Here is a 22,616-nt window from a genome sequence, read left to right on the forward strand (position 1 = left end):
CTGTGCCACTCGTTGAGGCGGCACTCCCCTCTAACTGCGGGCACTGAAAACACTAGGGCCAGGCCTTGGCCTTGGCTCAACCATCAGGTACAGACTTGGGATGAAGCTAGATAGGAGAAGCGGAGGGGCAGAGTCCGTTCCAGGAAACGGTAGAGAGAGCAAGAGGAGCGCACTCCATTTCCAAAAGCACGAACAGCCGCGACAGCCGCAATTCTAGAAGGAGCCTGGGTGGCGTCTGTGGGTGCGGTTCCTCACCAGACCAGTATCTGGCCACAGCTGTGGTCCACTGTCCTTGGTGGGGAGCTTCTGGTTTCGGTTTCTGATTTTCCTGGAGAGTCAGGGATCTACTTAACATTCTTTCGACCAGTCCCGTCTGCTTAATTTAGCCGGTAGATTTGTGTTGCTCGAAACTAAGAACCCTAAGTAATTCACATGAATTTAAAAGACAAAGTCAAGCAGGTGCCCTGTCTTGGCATTTGACATCCCATTGAGTCTGACTATCCTCCAGCTGTTTAGAAACACTTTGGCATTCGCATCCATATTATTATCCCATTCCTGACCCTAGTTCTACTGACTTCTTTTTTTGTCTTGCTCCCTATTGCACAATCATGTGTGCAAAGGCACCCTTCAGTTTAGTTCCAAAATCAAGCTGAAAATCGATGAACATTTTGTACTACATTCTGACAAATTCAAGTGAGACGGGCCAGTAGGGAGAACATGTGTCACAATTAGGTAGGAAATCAGTCTTCCTAGGCTGTCCTTTTTATGCCCCAAGGGAATTTATGCTGAGAATTCACTCTTCTGTGGCCCCGAACAAAATTTAGCCCTGCAAATTTTCCCATGTAGGAGACTTCTCAAGTGAAACCCTCCTGCCACTTCATGGGTGACAGGTAGTTTTCTGCTCAGTCGATAAAAACCTCTTTAACCCCGAGAGAGATGCAGAATGGTGTGAGCTCACCTCCGGATGTGTGTGCCCTCCCATTCGTGGCAGGGTGCATGTGGAGGCTGTCCAGGCATCTTTTAGGAAAACTTTAGATTTCAAAAATAAGGAGATTAGGCCTGAGGATCGCCCCCCCCCCTTTTAAAAAAGATTTTATTTATTTGACAGAGAAAAAAAGCACAAGCTGCAGAGGGAGAGGGAGAAGCAGGCTCCCCGCTGAGCAGAGGGCATGACGCAGGGCTCAATCCCAGGACTCTGGGACCATGACATGAGCCGAAGACAGATGCTTAACCGACCGAGCCACCCGGGGGCCGCAGGCCTGAGGATTCCTTTTCCCCTCTTAACTGAGAGACTGGTTGCTGTCCTTAAGTTCTCCTCTGGTCATTATGAAAACTGAGTTTCCTATTTGATTCGCTAGCACACTTTGCATCAAAATACTTCCTCGTGTGTGATTTCTGCAAGGATATATAAGGATAAAAAAAATGAAGTAGCTGAAATTATACTTAGTGAAGATAGGACTTTCCTGGATGAATAGATTCCGTATCAAGATACAAATAATTATTGAGAGAGGAAACAAGGAAATCACCCATCACTGGTGAGTTAGCAGGGACCCCTGTCGCTACTTGGTTTTGTCTGAGGAGCCAGTTAGCTGACAGCAAGATCATTTGGGGATGAGGGAGTTCAGGGCAACAGTTCTTGACCTTGGCTGCATATTAAAACTTATCCATCCATGTCTGGTCCCACTTCTAGAAGGTCTGATACTCCAGAGAGTCTTCACTAGATAATACCCCAAATTTAGAAACCCCACCAGTTTCTGCACACAAACCTCAGAGTAAAAACTTACTCCTTAAAATAAGAAATTATTATCTTGTGTCAGCTTTTGAAACTTTCCTTTTTATAGTCAGGTATGTTTGTAGTCTAAACTCCACTTATTTATTTTTTTTGAAGATTTTATTTACTTATTTATTTGAGAGAGAGAGCACAAGCGGAGGGAGGAGCAGAGGGGGAGGGAGAGGGAGGGGGAACGAATCTCCAGCAGATTCTCCTTTGAGTGTGGAGCCCATCGTGGGACTTGATCCCACCACCGACATCATGACCTGAGCTGAAACCAAGTCAGACGCTTAACTGACTGAGCCACCCAGGCGCCCCTAAACTCCACTTATTTATGATAACTGGGAGCTTCTATTTCAGTTTCCTTAAAATAAGTAATTCTTCACAATAAGTAATTGCAAAATCAAACTCAGTTAACACTTACTGGAAAACATTTTTCATCATGTGGTGCATGATGGTTTGCCACAGGCAAACTGATTTATTAACAGGAGACCCAGAACCCTATCCACAGGAGACAGGTAGTAAGTATTTTGTGAGTTGATGAGTGAGAGATTGAGAGGACGTTCTAAACCTAAGTTCATTTAGTTTTGTCATGTACTATATGTTGGATGATTGAATTTAAATTAAAAAAAAAAAAGAAAAAAACCTTTCATGTCCAAGAGTAGGGATTTTGAGTATTTAATATCTCTGTGAATTTGCTTCTCTAGAGATCAACTAATCTTTCTAGATCACTGCATAGTTCAACTACCCTTTTTCCAGATTCAGAAAGGGTCAGCTGGCTTGTCTCTGATCACACAGCTATTAGGACCAAAGCCAAGTCAAACCCCAGCTGAGAGCATCGCATTCCCACTGAAGACAGCTATTACTGGATTCATGCAGTACCTGCAACTGCTTACATTTACAGCGGTTTCTCGTTAGTAACATGCAGACATTTCGCCAAATATCCCAAAGTTTTCCTACTTATTCCTTGATTGTATTTTGATTATGAAAAGAGAATAAAACCCATGTAGAGATTTGAACGGGAGACTTTTCCTCAGTCACTCTGCTGTCTCGACTGACTTTATAATATTCAAAGGAAATTTAAACCAATGTGAATAGTTACGGAGATATTAATTTCCTTCATGTTGCTTGTTAATTTATGTGAAGGGTTCATTTAATCATATTTAAATTCCATAGAGATTAAAGAAATGCAATTATCAAAGTACAAACAATCCATCTTTGTCTTTCTAATCCCTTGCTGTGTAGATCTGCGCAGTTGACAAGGTAAATAACACTGAATAATGAAATAATTTAAAAATATTATTTGGAGGCATCTCTCAATGGGTAGCAAAAGACAGGTCCTATAATAGGGGAAATTAACAAATGAAACAGAAAATTAGTAATAATGTAAATTTCTAGTTTGTCATTATTTCTGCACCATCGAGCCCATCTGAACTGCTGGTGTTTCCCTTTAAAACAATTCATAATTCTTTCTAAACTCCTACTGGTCCAATCACCTGGCTGTTAAAGAAACTGCTGTTTTTAAATATTTCTGCAAAAGAGAGGCATTACCCTGATAGCTAGTTAACTCCCTGATAAGGTATCCATCTTCCACACTTGTCACTGTTCATCTTTAAAGGTCTGTCCTGCTTTATGTCTCTCCACATAGCTTCTTTCGTGACCTTATAGTCTTGCTAGACTCAGGCCTGGACCTAAACAGGTGCTGGGTTTCAGCCCCATGTAAGTGTAGCTTGATTCCATGGATGCAGACCAGATCACTCCCATGAACTCCCCAAAGGGCCTGACCATGAGGACAATGTGAGCATAAAAGGACCATGCAAATCTTTCAACTGTCCTGGCAGACCACTCATAGACTACCCTGCTTTGAAGATCAGCCACATCTCTTTGAATGATGATCAACACAAAAGGTCCAGGAGGTTGGCTTTCTTCAGGATGATGGGGGACTAAAGTCACCATACAATGACTATAACGGAAGCTGTTTATGTAGATGCCATATTTCTGTTCATAAAATCCCTATACATATAAATATAGAATCACATGATAAACTCAACTCAGATGCCCACTGACAGCCCCTTTCCTGCCAAATCTCTCTTCACGTTCCCTGGCAACTCCAACTAAAGATGGAAGATTCAGCAGCTGCCTGGCCAGTTTCGGCTCAGAATTTAATCCCCAACCCAGAGAGCCTGGAAGTGATCTTCAATCTATTTAGAATTCATTCTCAGATCACAATCTGGTTTCCACATCTCCAAGTCCTTGAGGAATTCTCCAGTGTTTTGACCTACTCATTTCCTGCAGAAAACCTCGAACCCTTTTTTTCTGGTGGTCTTTTTAGGGCACCACACTGCCTTCTGTCCACACGCCACAGCATAAGCCATACGGCTGACCAAGAATGTGAGTGAGGTCGGAGAAGGTGGAGGGCAGGCCAGGGTGAGCTCTTCATCTCTACATTAAGTGTTAGAGAGGGTGAAATGTACTTCCTTTTTAACATATCTTCTTAAACCAGCGGTATTCCTATCCTCCTCCTCCCTTTTCAAAATGGGCTAGGTATTCTTGACACCTCCTGGCTGACCTACACTTGGGTTACACTTGTTCCAAGAAGTGAGAACAGAACCCAGAATCCTTACCAGAAGCCAGAAAACATCAATATATTAAAAAGCTTCCCAGGTGATTCTAATGTGAAGCCAAGACATGGCTCGGAGAATCCCTGCTGCCCGGTATTCACACCCTTATGTGATTGCCTCCCCTCAAGGGCGGGCTGGGTTTCGTCACCACCGCCTAAGAAACAGAATAGAGCAAAAGTGATGGGATGTCCCTTCTAAGATTCAGTTATAAAAGCAATGTGACTTTGGTCTTGTTACTCTCTCTTGCCTTCTAGACTTGCTTGCTTTGATAAGAAGCCCACATAGCATGAACGGAGGTCAGTCTCCCGCCGACCACCAGGGAGGAACTGAGGCCCTCAGTCCAGCAGCCCGCCATGATTGGGCTGTGGCCCACTGCATGAGGGAGGTAGGAAGTGGCCAGCACTCCAGGTCAGCTTCTGGATGACCTTGTGAGAGACCCCAAAGCTCGAGAACCCAGCGAACCTGTGTCTGGACACCTGACCCATAGAGACAGTGAGAAAATAAATGTGTATTGGTTTTTCCTCCCCAAGTTTTATTGAGGAAAACGTGACAAATGAAAAGCTGTATGTATTTAAGGCCTACAACATGATGTTTTGATATACCTGTATATTGTGATAGGAGTGCTGCCACAGGGCCAATTAACATATGTACCACCTCACCTGGTTATTAGTTAATTTATTTATTTGAAGATTTTATTATTTATTTGTTTTAGAAAGAGAGAACATGCGGGAGTGGGGGGAGGGGCAGGGGGAGAGAGAGAATCCCAAGCAGACTCCATGCTCAGCGTGGAGGTGTGCTTGAGTTAAATCTTGCAGCATATTCAGGAGAAGAGCAGAGTTGATGAGCACGCTCTTCCAGAGAGAAGAGGGGCTGAGCAAAGTCACTGAGTTCATATACAGCACAGAACCACATGCCAATAACTCACACTCCTTGCTCTTGGGAAAGGAAAGGAGTGAGTGATCGCAGATCTGAGGGGGTGGTAGCACATAGAGCAGGAACCTTATCCTGAAAGGTGTGGATTAGAATTTACAAGTTATTCCAATTAAGAAAGATTTACATATCATGATTTAGACATAAAGTAGAAAATATGCACTTCTCCATGCCTTAACGCACTCCAAATAGGTTTTCTTACCACAGTGCATCTTTCTAAAGTTTCTAACTAAAATCTAGGTTAGGTATGGACAAAAATGGGCTCATTTTTACCCCATTTCATATGAGTGATGGGCATTAGTCACAGATAAAATTAAACTTGTGAACACAGGAATTGTTTCTCATCAAAGTAACGTCTGGAAATTTCTGATCACATGTGGCTATGTATATGGATATGTGCACACGTGTACATACTAGTGTACTTCTAAATAGGTATTTATAACCTACCTGTAAATGTTTTGGTGGTTTTCTCTGATGGGTACATTATATATTAGACATTGATGTTAGTAGTTTAATTCTATGTATGGTCAGGGGAACATCTGTCTCAAGACCATTTATGAACTTCACTCACCTAATAATTATTGTTTTGTGGTTCATTGTTGTGTCTACATGTGACCATCAAGTGCAGAATTAACAATAGAAAGCAAAATCTACATCTGTCTCATTTGTGCACCATCTCTGGGAAAAAGTGACCTTTTCTCTGGTTAATGCATGTAGTCGTGTAGATTTTGTCTTAGGGAAAAGAACTCCTCACAATTGTTTGTTTGTAAGAATTGGTTGGCCACTGTGGGCCTCCTGGGCTAAGGGGTCCCATTGTTGGCATCTTTGAAGATAATGAGAGTGGGTGGGAGATCTGTTCTGCTGGGAAAATGAGAGAATTCCATGTGGTGGTGTCAGGAAGGGAGGAGTCATTTGATGTGGGCATTTTCCCTGCAGCTGGTATTTAGGGGATTATATTTTCTGACCCTTGAGGCACTTTTAATTTTCTCAACATGGAAAGGTCAGTATTTCATCTCAGCAACAATTATGGTGAAAACAGCTCTAAGTAAAAGTAGATGGAAAGTAATTGTCCTCTCCAATGGTACTATTGTACATTGTTTTCAAAAGGCTATTTTAAAGAGAGAGAGGAGGAGGGGAGAGGAAGTGGGGACAAAGAGAGACAGAGAGAGAGAGAGACAGGGAGAGAGAGACCCAGAGACCAAGCACAGAGTGAGCATAATGCTGAGTGAGGATGTGAAGGGGTTGGGAAGGAGGATGTTTCAAGGCAGTTAAAGACCTGTCATCAATTCTCAGCTTCCTCCACAGACTCGTGAAGGGGTGATGGGGAGTTCAGCCTCATGCAGTGCAAGAGGCAAGTAGAACAACCATCTTTGCTTCTGGATCCCTCTGACAAATCTAATGCCACATTGAATCTTTCTCTCTTTGGTTTTCCGAGAGTCTGCACTCTGAAGAATGCCCTCTTTTACATCCAGGAAGCTCCCACTGGCTTTCTAAGTTGTTTCTCCTGCTGGGAGACCAGGGTCTCTGCAAGCCTGTAGCAGAAAGCTGTGGCTCCTATGTGCCCTCTCTGGAACCTTTCCTGTGGGCCCACCCATCCCCACTTTGTGGGCTAAGGATGGAGCTGGCAGGTGGCGGGGGGGGGTTGCCTCTCCCACAGAAGCTGGACAAGTGATGTCTGCTTACCTACAGGAGAACTTCTGGGGGGATGGAATGGATGCTTGGAACCAGAGATGGTTTCTCTCCTTATGAGATTACGAATTATTAGGAACATTTATGTTTAAAATGGTAATCCTTCCCATCATGTAAAGGGAATCCTTCAGTGAATGAAAGCAGGGCTGCAGAAATCAGAGCCAAGCCTTGGAAGAAGAGTCAGTTTGCTGCAACCATTCACAGAATACTTAAATTTAGCTAGCCTAAAGCAGTACAACAGCAGAACTTCTTAGGTGCCCTAGCCAATGGATTCCTTTTTAGCTTACGGCTAGTTTAAGGTTGGATTTCGATTTCTTGTAGTGAAAAAAAAATTTTTTTAGTATCTTTTTAAATCTGATTTCTAAGTCTATGGATTCTACTGAAACCTAAATATGTCTTGGCTACATTTCCACATTAACAGAAATCTGCACTATTTTTCTGACTTCTCTCACTAAGTTTCTCTACTCGCTCTGTAGCACCTGAATGAAATTATTTCTGCCAAGATCTGTTCCTCCCCTTTGGGAAATCTGAGGGCTAATCCTGTATTTTCATCCATTTGCACCTCTTAATCCTCAATACCCACCTGTAAGTCTGGTCAATAGAAGAGCAGGGATGGAGCACCCACCTCACTCTAGCCCATGAGGCTTACTCTCACCTTTCCACTGAGTCAGTACAGATGTGCTTGGTCTGGCTGTTCATATAACTGCCACTAAGCTGTGCCCCAATATCGTATCTTATACACAGGCTACCTCTCATCTTCAAACCTGCATATGGCTGAGCAGAAGAAGGCTTTGGTTTCTCAGGAGAACTTGAGGATTTTCTTTCTGCCTTCTAGTTTGAGCAACTATAATTGTTCTTTTTTTTCTTTTAAAGATTTATTTATTTATGAGAGAGAGAGAGAGAGAGAACAAGCATGCAGGGAGGGGAGAGGCAGAGGGAGAAGGAGAGAGGGAATCTCAAGCAGACTCCCCACTAGTGAGGAGCCCGACACAGGGCTCGATCTCACGACCCCGAGATCATGACCTGAGCCAAAATCAAGAGTCAGATGCTTCACCGACTGAGCTACCCAAGAGCCCCTATTATTGCTCTTTAAAAGACAACAGAAATATGGACAAAGCAAATGTCTGTCGTCTGGTAATATTCTTGCATATGTGGGCTGTGAGGCAGCCACGCTTGGGAGCCTGTGCCTGATCTAGAAGAAGGCTGTGACAGCGATGACATTTCCTGCTCAAGTGTTCGGCTAAGTATCGGTTCTACTGTCATCACACCCAGTCCCAAGAAATGCCAAGGCATTATCTTGGCAAGACCAGAAACAGGCAGTGTTAAAGAATACACAGGGAGCAGAAACATACCACTCTAGAATCTACGATGTAGTCTGTGGAGTAGAATTCACTACCACAGAGCAAATACTACCTTGAGCCACATTCTAACGAGCTCTATTACTGGAAGGAACTTTGTCAAAAAGTATCGTGCAGAGACCCTGGCAATGGAAATCAGCAGATAAAGACCATGGTCTTACTGTGACAGCTCACTGGCTGTGTGGCCTTGGCCAAGACACTCCCCCAGTTGGATCGTACTTCTCTAAATATCTGAGCAGGGGACTGGACTAGACAATGTCTAAGGCTCCTGTCAGTGCCAACATCCCATGAGTCATTTGGGCCCAGAGTCCAGTAAGTTTCCAAGAGGAGTCCAATGGTAAGACGTGCACTACCCTTAAGCATTTAAGTGGTTAAAGAATCCTTGAATCTGTTGGTAGTGACTATGGAAATGGGAAAATAGCAAGCCAGGTTGAGGAGAATTAATATGCTGATGAGCAAATATGAGAAGACAATGGAGGTTGGAATAAACAGTTTTCAAAGACAGGCTCCAAGGACCTGAATTTGAATAAGCTCATGAGAGAGTAAAATAAACCCAAAATCACAAAGACTGAAATAATATCACTAAAATGGGGAGCTCTCAGTATCACGTGCAAGGTGCAATCAGAATTCCTCACTGGTAACCTGGCCACACTGGACTTCTCTGAAAATGAAGCAAGCAGGATGGCCAGAGGGCATTACTTGATACTTGGAAACTAAAAATGAAGTTTTGGAAATAACACCTAAAATAAAATGTCTGATTTAATTTTGGCTCAAGTTTGCTACTCGTAATAAATTTTGGCAACTCAAGGCTGTCAGACAGGAGAATATGTGTCTTTGTAAACAGGAGAGCATAAGGAATGAAATTTCATGACCAATAAATTGGTGGAAAATAGGAATTTATGTGTGCTGGTGTATTTTCTCCAAGTCTCCCAGCTGAGCATTGATTTTCTAGAAGTATTAGCTTTTATTTACTATTTCTGCATATAAACCTTCAATGGCTCCACAGTCCCTATAAGATAAGATACACAGTCTCCTCATCTTCATAATTGTCTGTAATTGGATGTTGACTCACATGTTCTGATCTGACCTCTTACCACCTGAGAAGGAATGAGTTTCAGTGATACAGCATGTCAACTTCTGAGTCAGGCCTGAGTTTGATTCTAGCTCTGACAGTCCCAAGCTGTGGACCCTTTGGAGCCTCAGGTTCCTTCTCTGTAAGACGGGACCGTCTTTCCCAGCATTGGCACTACTGACATTTTGGGTATGATCATCTAAGCAGCATCCCTGGACTTTACCTGCTAGAAACCAATAGCATATTTGTATTTGTGACAACCAGAAATGTTTACAGATATCGCTCAAAGTCCCCTGTGGGGCAAAATCATCTTAGGCTGAGGATCTCTGAGTTGAGGTACTTACGCTTGTCTCATGTGTCATTGGGAACATGGAACACAAGAAGGATAAGAAACTTCTGGTACTGCCTGGGCCCCATAGTTGCCTATGCATCTTCCTTCTTGATTCCAGAATTGGTGAAAACATGGGGGACCTTTAAAGACTCCAACTATCACCTCCTTGCATCCCTGCAGCGTCTACTCAATGTTGAGACATAGATAATTGGCTTCCTTGATCTCTGTTCAGGTGATGGTGACTGGCTTTGAAAACCTAACTTAAAAAAAAAAAAAAGATTGATTGATTTTAGAGAGAGAGGACGTGCGAGTAGGGGGTGGGGCAGATTGAGAGAGAAAATCCTCAAGAAAACTGCCTGCTGAGCATGGAGCCCAACGCAGGGCTCGATCCCAGGACCCTGAGATCATGACCTGAGCTGAAATCAAGAGTCAGCCACTTAACCGACTAAGTCACCCAGGTGCCCCCAAAACCTAACTTTAAGTGACATAGATAAGGAAGAGGAGGGAAAGGATCCAAGGTATATTTTTTTAAATCCTATATATTAAAAATAAATATTATAGGAGTGCCTGGTGGCTCAGCTGGTTAGGTGACTTCCTATGGCTCAGGTCATGATCTCAGGGTCCTGGGGTCAAACCCTGCATTAGGCTCCCTGCTCAGCAGGGAGTCTGCTTCCCTCTCTGCCCCTCCCCTGCACTTGTGCATGTGCACGCTCTCTCCCTCTCTCAAATAAATAAAATCTTGAAAAAATACATATTATGTATTTATTAAGCTATGTTAGTGGAAATTTTTCCAGACCAAATTGTGTATCAGTCACTTATAGTTCATGGCCATAAAACAGTATTTTATTACATTAAATTTCTAGTGATCCACTGTATACCCATAGTACGGTAAGGATGAATCTATAAAATAATACCCCAGGTAATTTAAATGTGGAAAAAAATGGGAAAATCGGAAAAATGGTTCTATTTTGGTTTTGACCAAAGAAGCAGAGGCAAACAACTTAAATCAGACAAAAGAATAAAAATAATTTGGCTTTTTTAAATAGAAAGAAAAGAAAAGATAAACAAAAAAAATGAACACCTGGCCAGTAGCTTGGTCGCTTATGAATTCACATATGGACAAAGTAGTGCAAATGTGTATATCAGATCATTCCCACCGGAGCATCTCTTTGCAAATGAAATTAATAGACACATAAGGGTATTGCCTGTTGTGTATAAACACCATACGTAACAATAAATGCCTTCAGAGAAATCTACAGTTTTCAGATCCCTTGGAGCTAACCACCATAAAAGGGCTTAAGCTGCAAAACCATTGACTTTCTCCTTCTTTCACCCAGTGAATACCAAAAGAATACTTTTCCTGACCAAAATATTGGCTGAAAGGTTTAGTATAGAATAATCCTTTATCTTTGCTATCAATGATGATGTGTTATTTATGGTTATTATTCATATGATGAATTGTTTGATATATATATATTCTTCCATCTTTTTCATTCTCTAATAACTGTAAGGTTGAAATTTGCTATGGTTCTCTTGGAATGTTGTAGAATTCTAATGTGAAAAAAGAAATGGGATAAGACTGGAATATGAAGCCATGAACTTGGAAAGAAATCCAAACTGCCATATTGATGAATGCTGCATTTTCTTGAGTCTCTGTGCCAGCTTGTAACAACTGTTTAAGTTGTCTGTTTTTATTTCCTCAATTTATGGCTGTTGGTCCTTGAAACAGAAACATTTCAAACATATGCATCAAATAATTATACACATATATATCAGAAACTGTACATTACATATTGGAAATCACCCTTTGCAAGTCATCTTTACATATATCTGTTAGTAGTTAAAAAGATTCAGAACTTCACTGGAGGAGAAAGGAAATCGTTTTTTTTTTTTTCTGTATAATTAAACTAAGCTCAAATATGTCTTCTGATCCCAATCCAATTGTGTTGGTTTCCCACTTTGCCTAGGACTACAAGAAAACATTCATTACTTTTACCAACTAACTCCCTTGCTAATAGACTTTGAATAATTCCTCATTTCCAGAACAGTGGTTTTCAAACTGTGTTCCTATGAGTTCTAGGGTTCCAAAGACCTATGTCAGGGGCTGCCTGAGGAACAAGGTGGAATCCATGGGGATGGGTTTGAAGACCCTTCTCTACACTCACTCCCAATGAGCACAGCTTCAGTTCAATCTAAATAACACACGGAACCAAAGATTTCAAAGGAGGATCTGTTACTGGAACCAAAGTTACCATGGATTTCTGAAGATTTGTGGAATGACAACTTGGAGAAGAGAATCTGAATTCATTTCATTAAAATATTCTTCTGCAACCCGGGCCCATATTAAGCCTGCTTTTGGGACAGGAGGACATAAGAGGAAAGGGGGAGGAAGGGAAGAGGAGAGGGGAGAGTTTTCAAAGAACATAATTTGCAAGAAGTGAGAAGGACATACACTTCCTCTGCCACCAGGTTCTGTGGCAAGTGGCAAGTGAAGCCTCATAGATCATTCCCTGGCTGAGGTTTGCAGAGCATCATGACTGGTAGACATGCCCGAGCACCATGAGTATTGGAGAGAAATGGTCCTACAGTGGCAGAGCAGTGGAAGGGACCACTGAGATTCCCCCGATGTTTAGGGAGAGGAAACCGGTTCCAGCAATGTCTTGGGCTTGAATATGGAGATGAAGAAGGTAGTTGGAGGTGGGTTCAGAAGGATGTGCAGTGTGCTTAACATAAGAGTAAGGCATGATGCCTCCTATAGAAGGCAGACAGACCATGCTTACCTAAGTCCTCAGGGGCCCATCAACCCTAAGAGAACTTTGAGGATTTAAGATCCCTGCACACCCATAGGTTGCTACACCTAGAAAACAAACAATGAGCTGTGCAACCCATTTGAGTGGAGAGTCTCAACTCATTGAGATATATACTTGGAACAGATTTTTTCCATTAATTACTAATTGTGTTTTTTTCATTCAATTGTAAGAAACACCTTACTTGATACATCATTTTTCAGTCATTTTCATTTGTGAAGATTTTTCCAGTCCAGTTTACACCCCAGTCTCTTACTCAATTCAAAGCTTTCTCCACTTGCTAGATTTATGGCTCAAGCGGCTCAAGGGGTTGTGTGTGGTCTCTGTTCTTACTCCTGAGAAACCCCAGCTACAGTTCACTGGTCATAGCTGACTGACACATTCTCCTCTGCTTGCCCAAAGCTCCAGTCCTCTTTCCCAAACACACACACACACACACACACACACACTGAGTTCTTTTTAACTCAAAATCCTTGATCCTGCTCTTCCTTCCCACTGAGCCTGGAGCTCAATGCGCGACTCTATCCCACCACTCTGAGATCATGATCTGAGCCCAAAGCAAGAGTCGGACGCTCAACCAGCTGAGCCACCCATATCGCATACAGGTTCAGAGCACGGACTCTCGGGCCATATTGCCAATTCTAACCTTACTGATTTGGGGAAAGGTCGCTTCGTCTCTTGGTGCCTTAATTTCTTCACCTGCCATCTGGGGATAGTAATTGCGCCTAACTTGTAGGACTCTTGTGAGGAAAACGATTTTAAAAGTGTTTACAATAGTGGTTGGCTCTGAACTGTTGGCCATGATTATTATTACTAATACTATGACCTCAGCTGGGCTTGAACCCAGTTCTTATTACACGGATGATGATGGAAAAACAAACCTTCAGCACCTCTCAAGCTCAGTGTTTAAACTAGAGAAATGAGAGGGATGAATAATCTCCTCCATCCCCTCCTGTGGTGAGGGTTTACAGATGCTGGCTGGAGCAGCAGAAGAGGGACACCCTTACCTGATTATTGTGGGAGTGAAAACTAGTAACACCTTTCTGGAAGGCAGTGTTACAGTATTGTTTATAATTTAATATGTGCAAACTTTCAATCTTAGGCATTTTTAGTTTTTGCAATTTATCTTCCAAAAAATACTTACATACATGCAAAGAATAAATATATGAGAATGCATACTGAAACATTGCTTATGATGACACAAGATATGCATTTATTAGGAGTTGGTTAACTATCACAAATAATGCTACTTTAGTTAAAGCCATTAAAAAGGAATTTGATACTCATGGGACTAAAAAGCCAAGTGGAAAAAAGCACCAGTTGTAAATAACATGTATATCATGACCCTATCAAAGAAAGAAGGAGAAGAAAGAAAGAGAGAAGGAAGGACATAAGAGAAAAAGAAGGAAAAAGGAAAGCAATAAGAAACACATGCGTATTTTAGCATATGTATGGAATTTTTATTCTATGACCAACACAAATTTAATAGATCAAATTTGTGATAGTCCTGTCTTAAATGTATCCTTTTTCCTAAGATCATTTTTATTTTAGAGGAGATAGGGAAATATGTACATTAAGGTGGAAAAGTAATGGTTAACTACCTGTACTATAGTAAGCCCATCAGGACAAAGGATTTACAGACCTTTTTTTGTCCCAACCCATTTACAAGCACTGCAGAGTGTAAAAGAGTTATTGTTTCATTATAAATTTTTGCAAATATGTATTTATGATTTATATAAATATATGCACATCTGTAGAAAAATCTCTTCTTCACATTAATAGTAGTGATCTTTAAAATACAAAATTGCAGGAAAATTTTTTTAACTCATTTATATTTTACACATTAAAAAAATTTTACTGTGGGGCACCTGGTTGGTTCAGTAGGAAGAGCATGAGACTCCTGATCTCGGGGTCATGAGGTGGAGCCCCACGTTGGGTGTAGCGATTACAAAAAAAAAAAATCTTCAAAAAAAAATTTTTAATATATATATATTTTAAATAAACAATGTACACTAGATATTGCAAAATTTTCTTATATTTCAAATATGTAGAATTAAGCGACGATAAGAAATAAACCAGGATCTTAGATAATCACTTTGTTTTTATTTTCATCAAGATTACCAGGGCAAACTTTCAAGCTAATTGTGTTCCTGATTTGGGTGAGGTCAACTAAACTCTGCCAAGGAAGTGAGAACAATGAATTTTGACTTGTTTCTAACATTAGGAAATACACTGGTCTTATCATCACAATGGTGGACTAATACCCTGGTTTCATTGTAAACAATTAAACAAAACATTGGTCAAGAGGTGGATGGGTACTATTTAGGGAACAGTATCTGGTTTTTGTGGCCCATCTGAGTCTGTTATGACTGAGCAGTTTAACTGGGGTATTTGTGAGAAAGAGAGTAACCATTCCAGTGCCCACTCAGAGAACGTGACTCAATAAATCCTGCTAAGTTAATATACTGGGAAATTGCTGTAAGTGGTGGGGGCTGTTTGTGGCTGGGTTCCCTAGGAGAATAATCTACTTCATGCTGAGAGCATGAATATGTCATAGGTGGGAAAGCATGTGGGAAAATATGAAATATTACACTCTTCGCATGTTCATATTCAAAAACGATTAAAAACATCATCCAGTTTAATGTCTCCTTTTATAGAAAAGCACCTGATTTGAACTGGAACTTTTTCTTGACCCCGAACCTGAGCCAGATATCCCAACTCAAACTTCTTCCTTCTTTTCTTTCCACCAAAACATGCTAATGAAATTAACATTCAGGTGAGGTCGCATGGCAATTAGGCCTAAGATTACCTAGACAGATTCTAAATCCTATTGAATGACGGGATAGTTAACATGCTGGGTAACAGGATGTTTATTAAAAAAAATGCTTTTGAAATTTGATTTTTTCACATTTAGGCTGACCTATTCATTATAGTCAACTATGAAATGTACACACTTATGAGGACAAACACTTAATGCTGCATGTCCAAATGAACCAAGCATGTCTAGGCGCTCTACAAATATTTGTCAGATAAATTGCTAACAGATGGTTATTTACTATCTGGATTTCACAGCTCCTTTGCCTCTCTCTCTTATTTCTGCTTCATAGTCTGGTGCCTGAACCATTTCTCTCTAAAGGCAAAAAGATGAAATCAGAGTAAAGAAACTCCCAAGTGGTCCACTTTATTCTATTGAACATTTTGGTCCAATGGCTTGGCAAAGAGAAACTTTGTAAATGTTGATGAAAACAGTCTGTTACATCTCTGTCACTGTTCATTAAGAGAGTTGAAAGGATCAAATATCCATATGTCATTCAAGAAGATAGCCAGTGTTACAAATGCGAAGTTTAGAGTTGTGTCCCTAACAAATTCAAGCTCTGTGCAACTGCCACATTGATTTTTCTAAAACCATCAACATAGGGGAAATTTCAAGTTCTGATCATAAATGCAAAACCCTTGTTAACTGCACTCCTGCCCATACCCTTCCTTACCTTCATGCCACGCCCCTTCCTGCCATGCATTTGATAATCCAGGACTCTGAACAGCTTTACTCCCAAATCAGAGCACTAGTGTACCTCAATGTACAGGGCACCAAGGGCATGGACTGCAGAAAAGCAGTGTGCAGTGTCCCTCCAGGAGGTGTCCTCCCAGATTCTTGATGGTAAACATCTCTACAGCCATCCGATTGGCCAGAATTGAGTCCCATCGCTCAGGTCCCAGGAATAAATAGATGCTCCTTTTCCACCTCTCACTACCCCAACCCTTCGCCCCAAGTACCCCTCCTCAACTCAGGGCCTTTGCTGAGCTGTGGCCTCTCTTTGGCAGGTCCTTGGGTCTCTTCCTTCAGCTAACAGTTACTCTCTCATCTTTTAAATCTCTGTTCAAGATATTACCTCCTTGAAAAGACAAGAGAGAAGCCAGAGACTATGCCTTGAGTCCCACCTCCCCCCATCCGCCCTGGGCTAGGCCAGATGGCCCTTGCCTGTGTTCCATGGTACCCAGTGGTAACGTGTTTAATCCCTGTATTCACTGTGTTGTATCAGAGCATGGGGCTTCTGAACACCGACTGAAGCCAGTGTACCTGGGCTCGACTCCTGGTTTCTTCATTTGCCAGCAGAGTCAGGTTCCTCTTTTGTAAAATGGACATTATTGAATTGACCTCAAGAGAGGAGGATTAAATAAGAAGTATCTTGAAAGCTTACAAAAGTGAGTCCTCAGTGGGAGCTATTAGCAGTGTTCACCTATATCAGCTCTCCACCCTTGATATCCTGGTTTATTTTTCTCAGGAAAAGACTTCTTAATTATTTGTGTATCCTTCACCCCGTCCACACTACTTGGCATCTATAAGAGTCACATACATGGCAAGCCAAGCTAAACTTGTAAGAATATGAAAAATAATTTCAAAGTCATGGAATGATTCGTCCTAGAACTGGAAATGCCTAAACATCAATATTTAGTTCCAAGTTCATAGAGCAAGGAAGCATTCTCTGAAGGCATAGGGAACGTTTTTTTTCTCAGGGAGGAAACAATTAAACATTTAAGATTCTACCCTTGACTGTAAACATGGCCTCCTCCAATGGCGCAGTCCACACATAGCTTCTGACTAATACCCAAAGGCTTTATGTTCTTGCAGGGTATTCAATTATAGTTTTCAACAGAAAGTGTAAATTACAGGATGCCTGATAAATTCATCCAAAAATACTAAGAAAAACAGATGGTATTTTCCAAATCTTATCAAATGATTCCCTTTCTCCTCACTCACCAGGGTAGTTTTGTGCCAAATATGATGGAAAAGTAATTTTGCCTGCCCCTGATCATTTATACACTCCAGAGGGAGGGGTTGTCGGAGTAAGTAAGATATACTGATTTCCCACACACTGCTCTCTTCCTTCTGGGTGGTTAAAACAAAAACAAAGTATTTGATTTCCTCCATTTTTCTACTGATGAAAGATGACAGATCCAATAGCTGAGCTCACAAATGGAAATCTTTATTATGTATGATTATAATCTTTCTCTCTGTTTCCACTGTAACCAATCCAATATTGGAGAGATATTCCAAAGTCTGCAAGGATAGTGCTAAGGGAACTACTCTCTAGCATGGACTGATGGGACTTTTCACCATCTCCTTATATGCTCAAAGACCTGGCCAGTGGTGACTTTGATGAAATCGACAGGGTGAGCACAGAGAGAATAGGCTGTTTGTGCTTAGTGGTTTGTATTCTAGAACTCCTTAGCTCCCCCAAACCACATTAATTACCTATTAGAAAGTATTAAGGACAAATTGGAAGTGTTGGATGAGATACATGGCAAATAATATTTATTCAATTCATATAGATTTAGCCTTGAGAATTACTGTACATTAAGAGATTCATGGTGACTCTCACTCTCAGGCAAAATGAGAGGAGAAAAGTATCCTCATGCTGCAGAGCATATATTAAATCATTGGAACGATCCATTATTTCATTAATTCCAATAGACTTCTGTTGCTGGTAAAACGAGTTCTAGCCTCTTGGAGGACAGGGAGAGGACAAGTTCCTAATAGTCTGCATTCCTATGGTTAAGTCCTGTAGTGACTCAAAGTGTGTTTTACTTTGTGAGTGATTCTAAGAACAAGTCTGTTCACAAGTTGGACTTCATTTTGCGTTCAGCCTAAAACAGGAAAAGAGGGCATTTACGCCTCATTTTCAGACGGAAAGTACTTGACTGATGAAAAATCCTCTGAACAGTGGTAAGACTCTCCAAAAGACAAGGGAATGCCAAAAAAAAAAAAAAAAAAAAAAAAAAGGGAGGCGATTGTGAGCTGACCTGGCAACATGTTCTCCAGGAAATGGCCGGGTGTGAGTATCCTTGCTGATTACACATAAAATAGCTCCAAAGCAATGTTCTCTATCAGGCAAGGCAGCATTTCAGAGCTGTGTTTTCCCAAGGAAAAAGAAAGAGCCCTCACATGGAGCCCTTTTGGAAAGAGTCTGAGCAGCTTCAGGAGCAGAGAAGTTAGGAGGTGCTCCTGTGCATTGGCAAACAGGGCGGGATCCCATGCAAGGAGAAGAGCAGGGCGCACAGCACAGCATGCATCCAAAAGGGACATCCAGTGTGGACTTACTCCTCCAGGATCTTTTTTTTAAAGGATTCAGGAAAACACAAATCAAGAGCTTAGATCATTATGTGGGAAGTCCATCTCTTTGTTTCACTTTGCGGATGAGCTCTCTGGAGGGGAAATGGTAGGTAAAGGTAAGGAAGAAACAGTAACCTCTGGATTTTAAATCACAACTAAGATATCCGAACATCAACAAGAAAGGAGGGCATCTGACAGTGCTTGGCTGCCATCCCCAGTTGACTGGGGAGGAAAGGTTGGGAGGGAGAATTAAATGAGATAATGCTTGGAAGCACCTGCTACAATGCCCAGCACATATGTTCTATGAAAAAAGCTATAACTCTTGGGGCGCCTGGGTGGCTCAGTCGTTAAGCGTCTGCCTTCGGCTCGGGTCATGATCCCAGGGTCCTGGGATCGAGCCCCGCATCGGGCTCCCTGCTCCATGGGAAGCCTGCTTGTCCCTCTCCACTCCCCCTGCTTGTGTTCCTCTCTCGCTGTGTCTCTCTCTGTCATATAAATAAGTAAAATCTTTAAAAAAAAAGAAAAAAGAAAAAAGCTATAATTCTTAATCATGATATTAATAACTATAACAAATGCCTGAGCTTTAAGAGGCCCTCCTACCTGTCATTCAGGAGATGATGAGGACATGATCACAGTCTATATGGCTGGGTAAGTGGTCTCCCTGGGACTGATCCCTCCCCTATGATCCAGCGTTGATTTGCCTGATCAGGGAGCCCTTTCAAAGACATGTCCCCTTCTCTCCAGAAGCTGTGGTCCTAGCGGGTGAAGAATATTGTGCAATTTCTTTTCAAAATTATTGCTTTTCCACACAGAAACACATTTGTGATTCTCCCTTGAATTGATCAATTTATAGGTTTCAAATACTTTCTTATCATGGCCCATATTGCCACACCCTCTTTCCACAAGCTTTCCTGCCACCCCTCACATTTACGTAAAGTTTTCCCACATTCAGAAGTATTCATGATGAATTTAACTTAAAGTTGGGTAAGAGCCTTCATGGGTGGTCATGCTTTTCCAGGATGTTATGATGTCTGGACATGTGGGATACCTAAAGCTCTAATGTCTACAGGTGGAATCACTGGTGCTTACAGAGCCCACTCCCGGAACCAGACTGCTGGTTCAAACCCATCACTCCGGACCTCAGTTTTCTCAGCTGTGTAATGGAGACAGTAAGAGTACTTCACTCAGGGCGCCTGGGTGGCTCAGTTGGTTAAGCGACTGCCTTCGGCTCAGGTCATGATCCTGGAGTCCCAGGATCGAGTCCCGCATCGGGCTCCCTGCTCAGCGAGGAGCCTGCTTCTCCCTCTAACCCTCCTCCCTCTCATGCTCTCTCTATCTCATTCTCTCTCTCAAATAAATAAATAAAAATCTTTAAAAAAAAAAAGAGTACTTCACTCATAGGAGCATTGGATGAATTAAGACCTATTTAGTGTTGAGAAGAGGTAAGGCAGAAGCAGGGAGATGGTCACGGACATGATGTTTGTACAGGTAAATTAAATCCAGATAAGCTGTCAGAACACTAGCAGTAATTTCATTTCAAGAGATGGAAAACTAAAGTAACACATAAAAAATTTGTGTTTTGAATTAGTAGTGATTTGGTTCTTCCGACTCATTCATTCATCTATTCATTTATTCGCCAAATGTTTATTAACCTTCTATTAGAATGTCTCTTTCAGACACAAAGAAAAGAAGAAAAATGGATGCTACATTTTAACAGGCATATCAAGAGAAGAATCACACACTGCATTCATCATACAGGTAGGTGGCTTTTTGCAAATACTTAAATCACAGACCAGAGGATAAAATTTAGGGGTGGGCCAAAGCTATAAAGAGTTTTTAATACATGAAAGAATCACTTCCATAAACCATATATCAGTGGAGTTCATTAAACTGCACATTACTAGTGCAATCATTTATACATGCAGTTTTAAGAACACCCCCCAAAAACATATTCAATCATGGCAGCTGCCATCTTGGGGTTACTTTTCCAGAAGAGAGAATAATTCCAGGCAACAGCATTTGAACACATTAACCCCTGGCTTTGTTTCCTTTTAAACAGCCAAGGATTCAGTGCTCCCGAAAAATACTGTTTGAAATAACAATGAAACCCCCCAGAGTTTCTGGAGAAGCAACAGGGTCTCCTCCTTCTTCATGAAACAAAGTTTGGGCTCTCAGCCACAACAAAAGTCCTGCAGTTATTTTGTTGCAGTAGAAAGCTTGACACTTAACTTAAAGTTCTGCCTGAGCTCAACCATTCTATTAAAACATGCATGCGGGGGGCGCCTGGGTGGCTCAGTCGTTCAGCGTCTGCCTTTGGCTCAGGTCATGATCCCAGGGTCCTGGGATCGAGTCCCACATCGGGCTCCTTGCTCCACCAGAGGCCTGCTTCTCCCTTTCCCACCCCCCCTGCTTGTGTTCCCTCTCTCGCTGTCTGTCAAAAAATAAATAAAATCTTAAAAAAAAAAAAAAAAAAACCATGCATGAGGGAACACACACAAAATCATCTTTTTTTAAAGATTTTATTTATTTATTTGACAGAGAGAGACACAGTGAGAGAGGGAACACAAGCAGGGGGAGTGGGAGAGGGAGAAGCAGGCTTCCCGCCGAGCAGGGAGCCCGATGTGGGGCTCGATCCCAGGACCCTGGGATCATGACCTGAGCCAAAGGCAGGCGCTTAACGACTGAGCCACCCAGGCGCCCCTACACAAAATCATCTTAGTTTCAGTGTTGTTCCTGCCATATTGAACTTCCTTCCAGACTGGAAAAAGTAGCTATTGAGGGGGGCCTGATGACATCAAGGGCTGGAAAAGCCTTGTAAATTGTCACCGAAAGATCAGATTATCTGAAACCATTCTTCAAGGTACCTAACTGTACATGAGGAATTGTCGACTTGACAGAGGATTTTTGTCAGTTAAATTCCTAGAAGTGCAATTGCTGGGTGTATCAGTCACCTACTGCTGTGTAACAATCAACTAACTTAGTGGCTTTAAACACCACCAGTCATGATTTCACAGTTGTTGTGGGTTGGGAGTCTTGGCTGGATCTTCTGTTCAGGATCTCCCTAGGCTGCAATCAAAGTGTTGGCTGGGCCGTGTCCTTTCTAGAGCTCAGGAGTCTTTTTCAAATTGACATTGTTGGAAGATGGTGGTGGCAGGACTGAGGTACCTGTTTCCTTGCTGGTTGCCCAGCTCTTAGAGGTTGCCTGCAATTCCTCACAGGTGACCCCCTCACCACAATGGCAGTTTACTTTATCAGGGCCAGCAGACAATGTCTTAGGAAAGCCCCAGTCTCTCCTTTAAGGGCTCTCACCTAATCAGGTCGGGCCCACCCAGAATAATCTCCCTTTTGATTAAATAAAAATTAACTGATTTGGGTGCTTAATTACATCTGCAAAATTTCTTCACCTTTGCTATATAGTGCAACCTAATCAAGAGAGTGAGCTCTCATCATATACATAGGTCCTATTCACATTCAAAGGAGGGAATGGTGCAGAGCTTGTATGCAGGGGGCAAGAATCTTGTAGACCATCTTAGAATTCTGCCTTGCACCTTGGGCTAGAGTATTTACTTAAAAAAATTGGATCGGGGGCGCCTGGGTGGCTCAGTAGGTTAAGCATCTGCCTTCGGCTCAAGTCATAATCCCAGGGTCCTGGGATTGAACCCTATGTCTGGCTCCCTGCTCAGCAGAAAGCCTGCTTCTCCCTCTCCCTCTGCCTGCTGCTCTGCCTACTTGTGCTCTCTATCTCTCTGTCAAGTAAATAAATACAAGTCTTAAAAAAAAAATTGGATCCGTATTGCCAAATTGTTCTGTCAAGAGTTTGGGACAATTACCAGTCCACCAGTGTATAAACATGCTATTTCCTCACATTTTTTAAAAAAGATTTTATTTATTTATTTGACACACACAGATAGAGAGAAATCACAAG

At 41.9% G+C, this 22,616-nt stretch overlaps 1 protein-coding gene across 3 annotated transcripts in view; it reads right to left on the bottom strand.

Annotated features, from left to right (window-relative positions):
• FBXL7 (F-box and leucine rich repeat protein 7) overlaps positions 1-22,616 on the bottom strand; it is a 371,784-nt gene that overhangs the window by 44,380 nt on the left and 304,788 nt on the right. The window contains exon 1 of one of the 3 annotated variants that reach the window (XM_064596838.1): positions 9,786-10,042. The exons of the other annotated variants lie outside the window; for them this stretch is intronic. The gene's annotated coding sequence lies outside the window, so the exon portion shown is untranslated. Of the gene's footprint in view, positions 1-9,785; positions 10,043-22,616 lie in introns of those variants that run through there. 3 annotated transcript variants of the gene reach the window in all.

This window comes from Mirounga angustirostris, unplaced genomic scaffold (assembly GCF_029215605.1).
Source record: "Mirounga angustirostris isolate CCGP_5_RB_7025 unplaced genomic scaffold, mMirAng1.0.hap1 SCAF_7, whole genome shotgun sequence".
NCBI lineage: Eukaryota > Metazoa > Chordata > Mammalia > Carnivora > Phocidae > Mirounga > Mirounga angustirostris.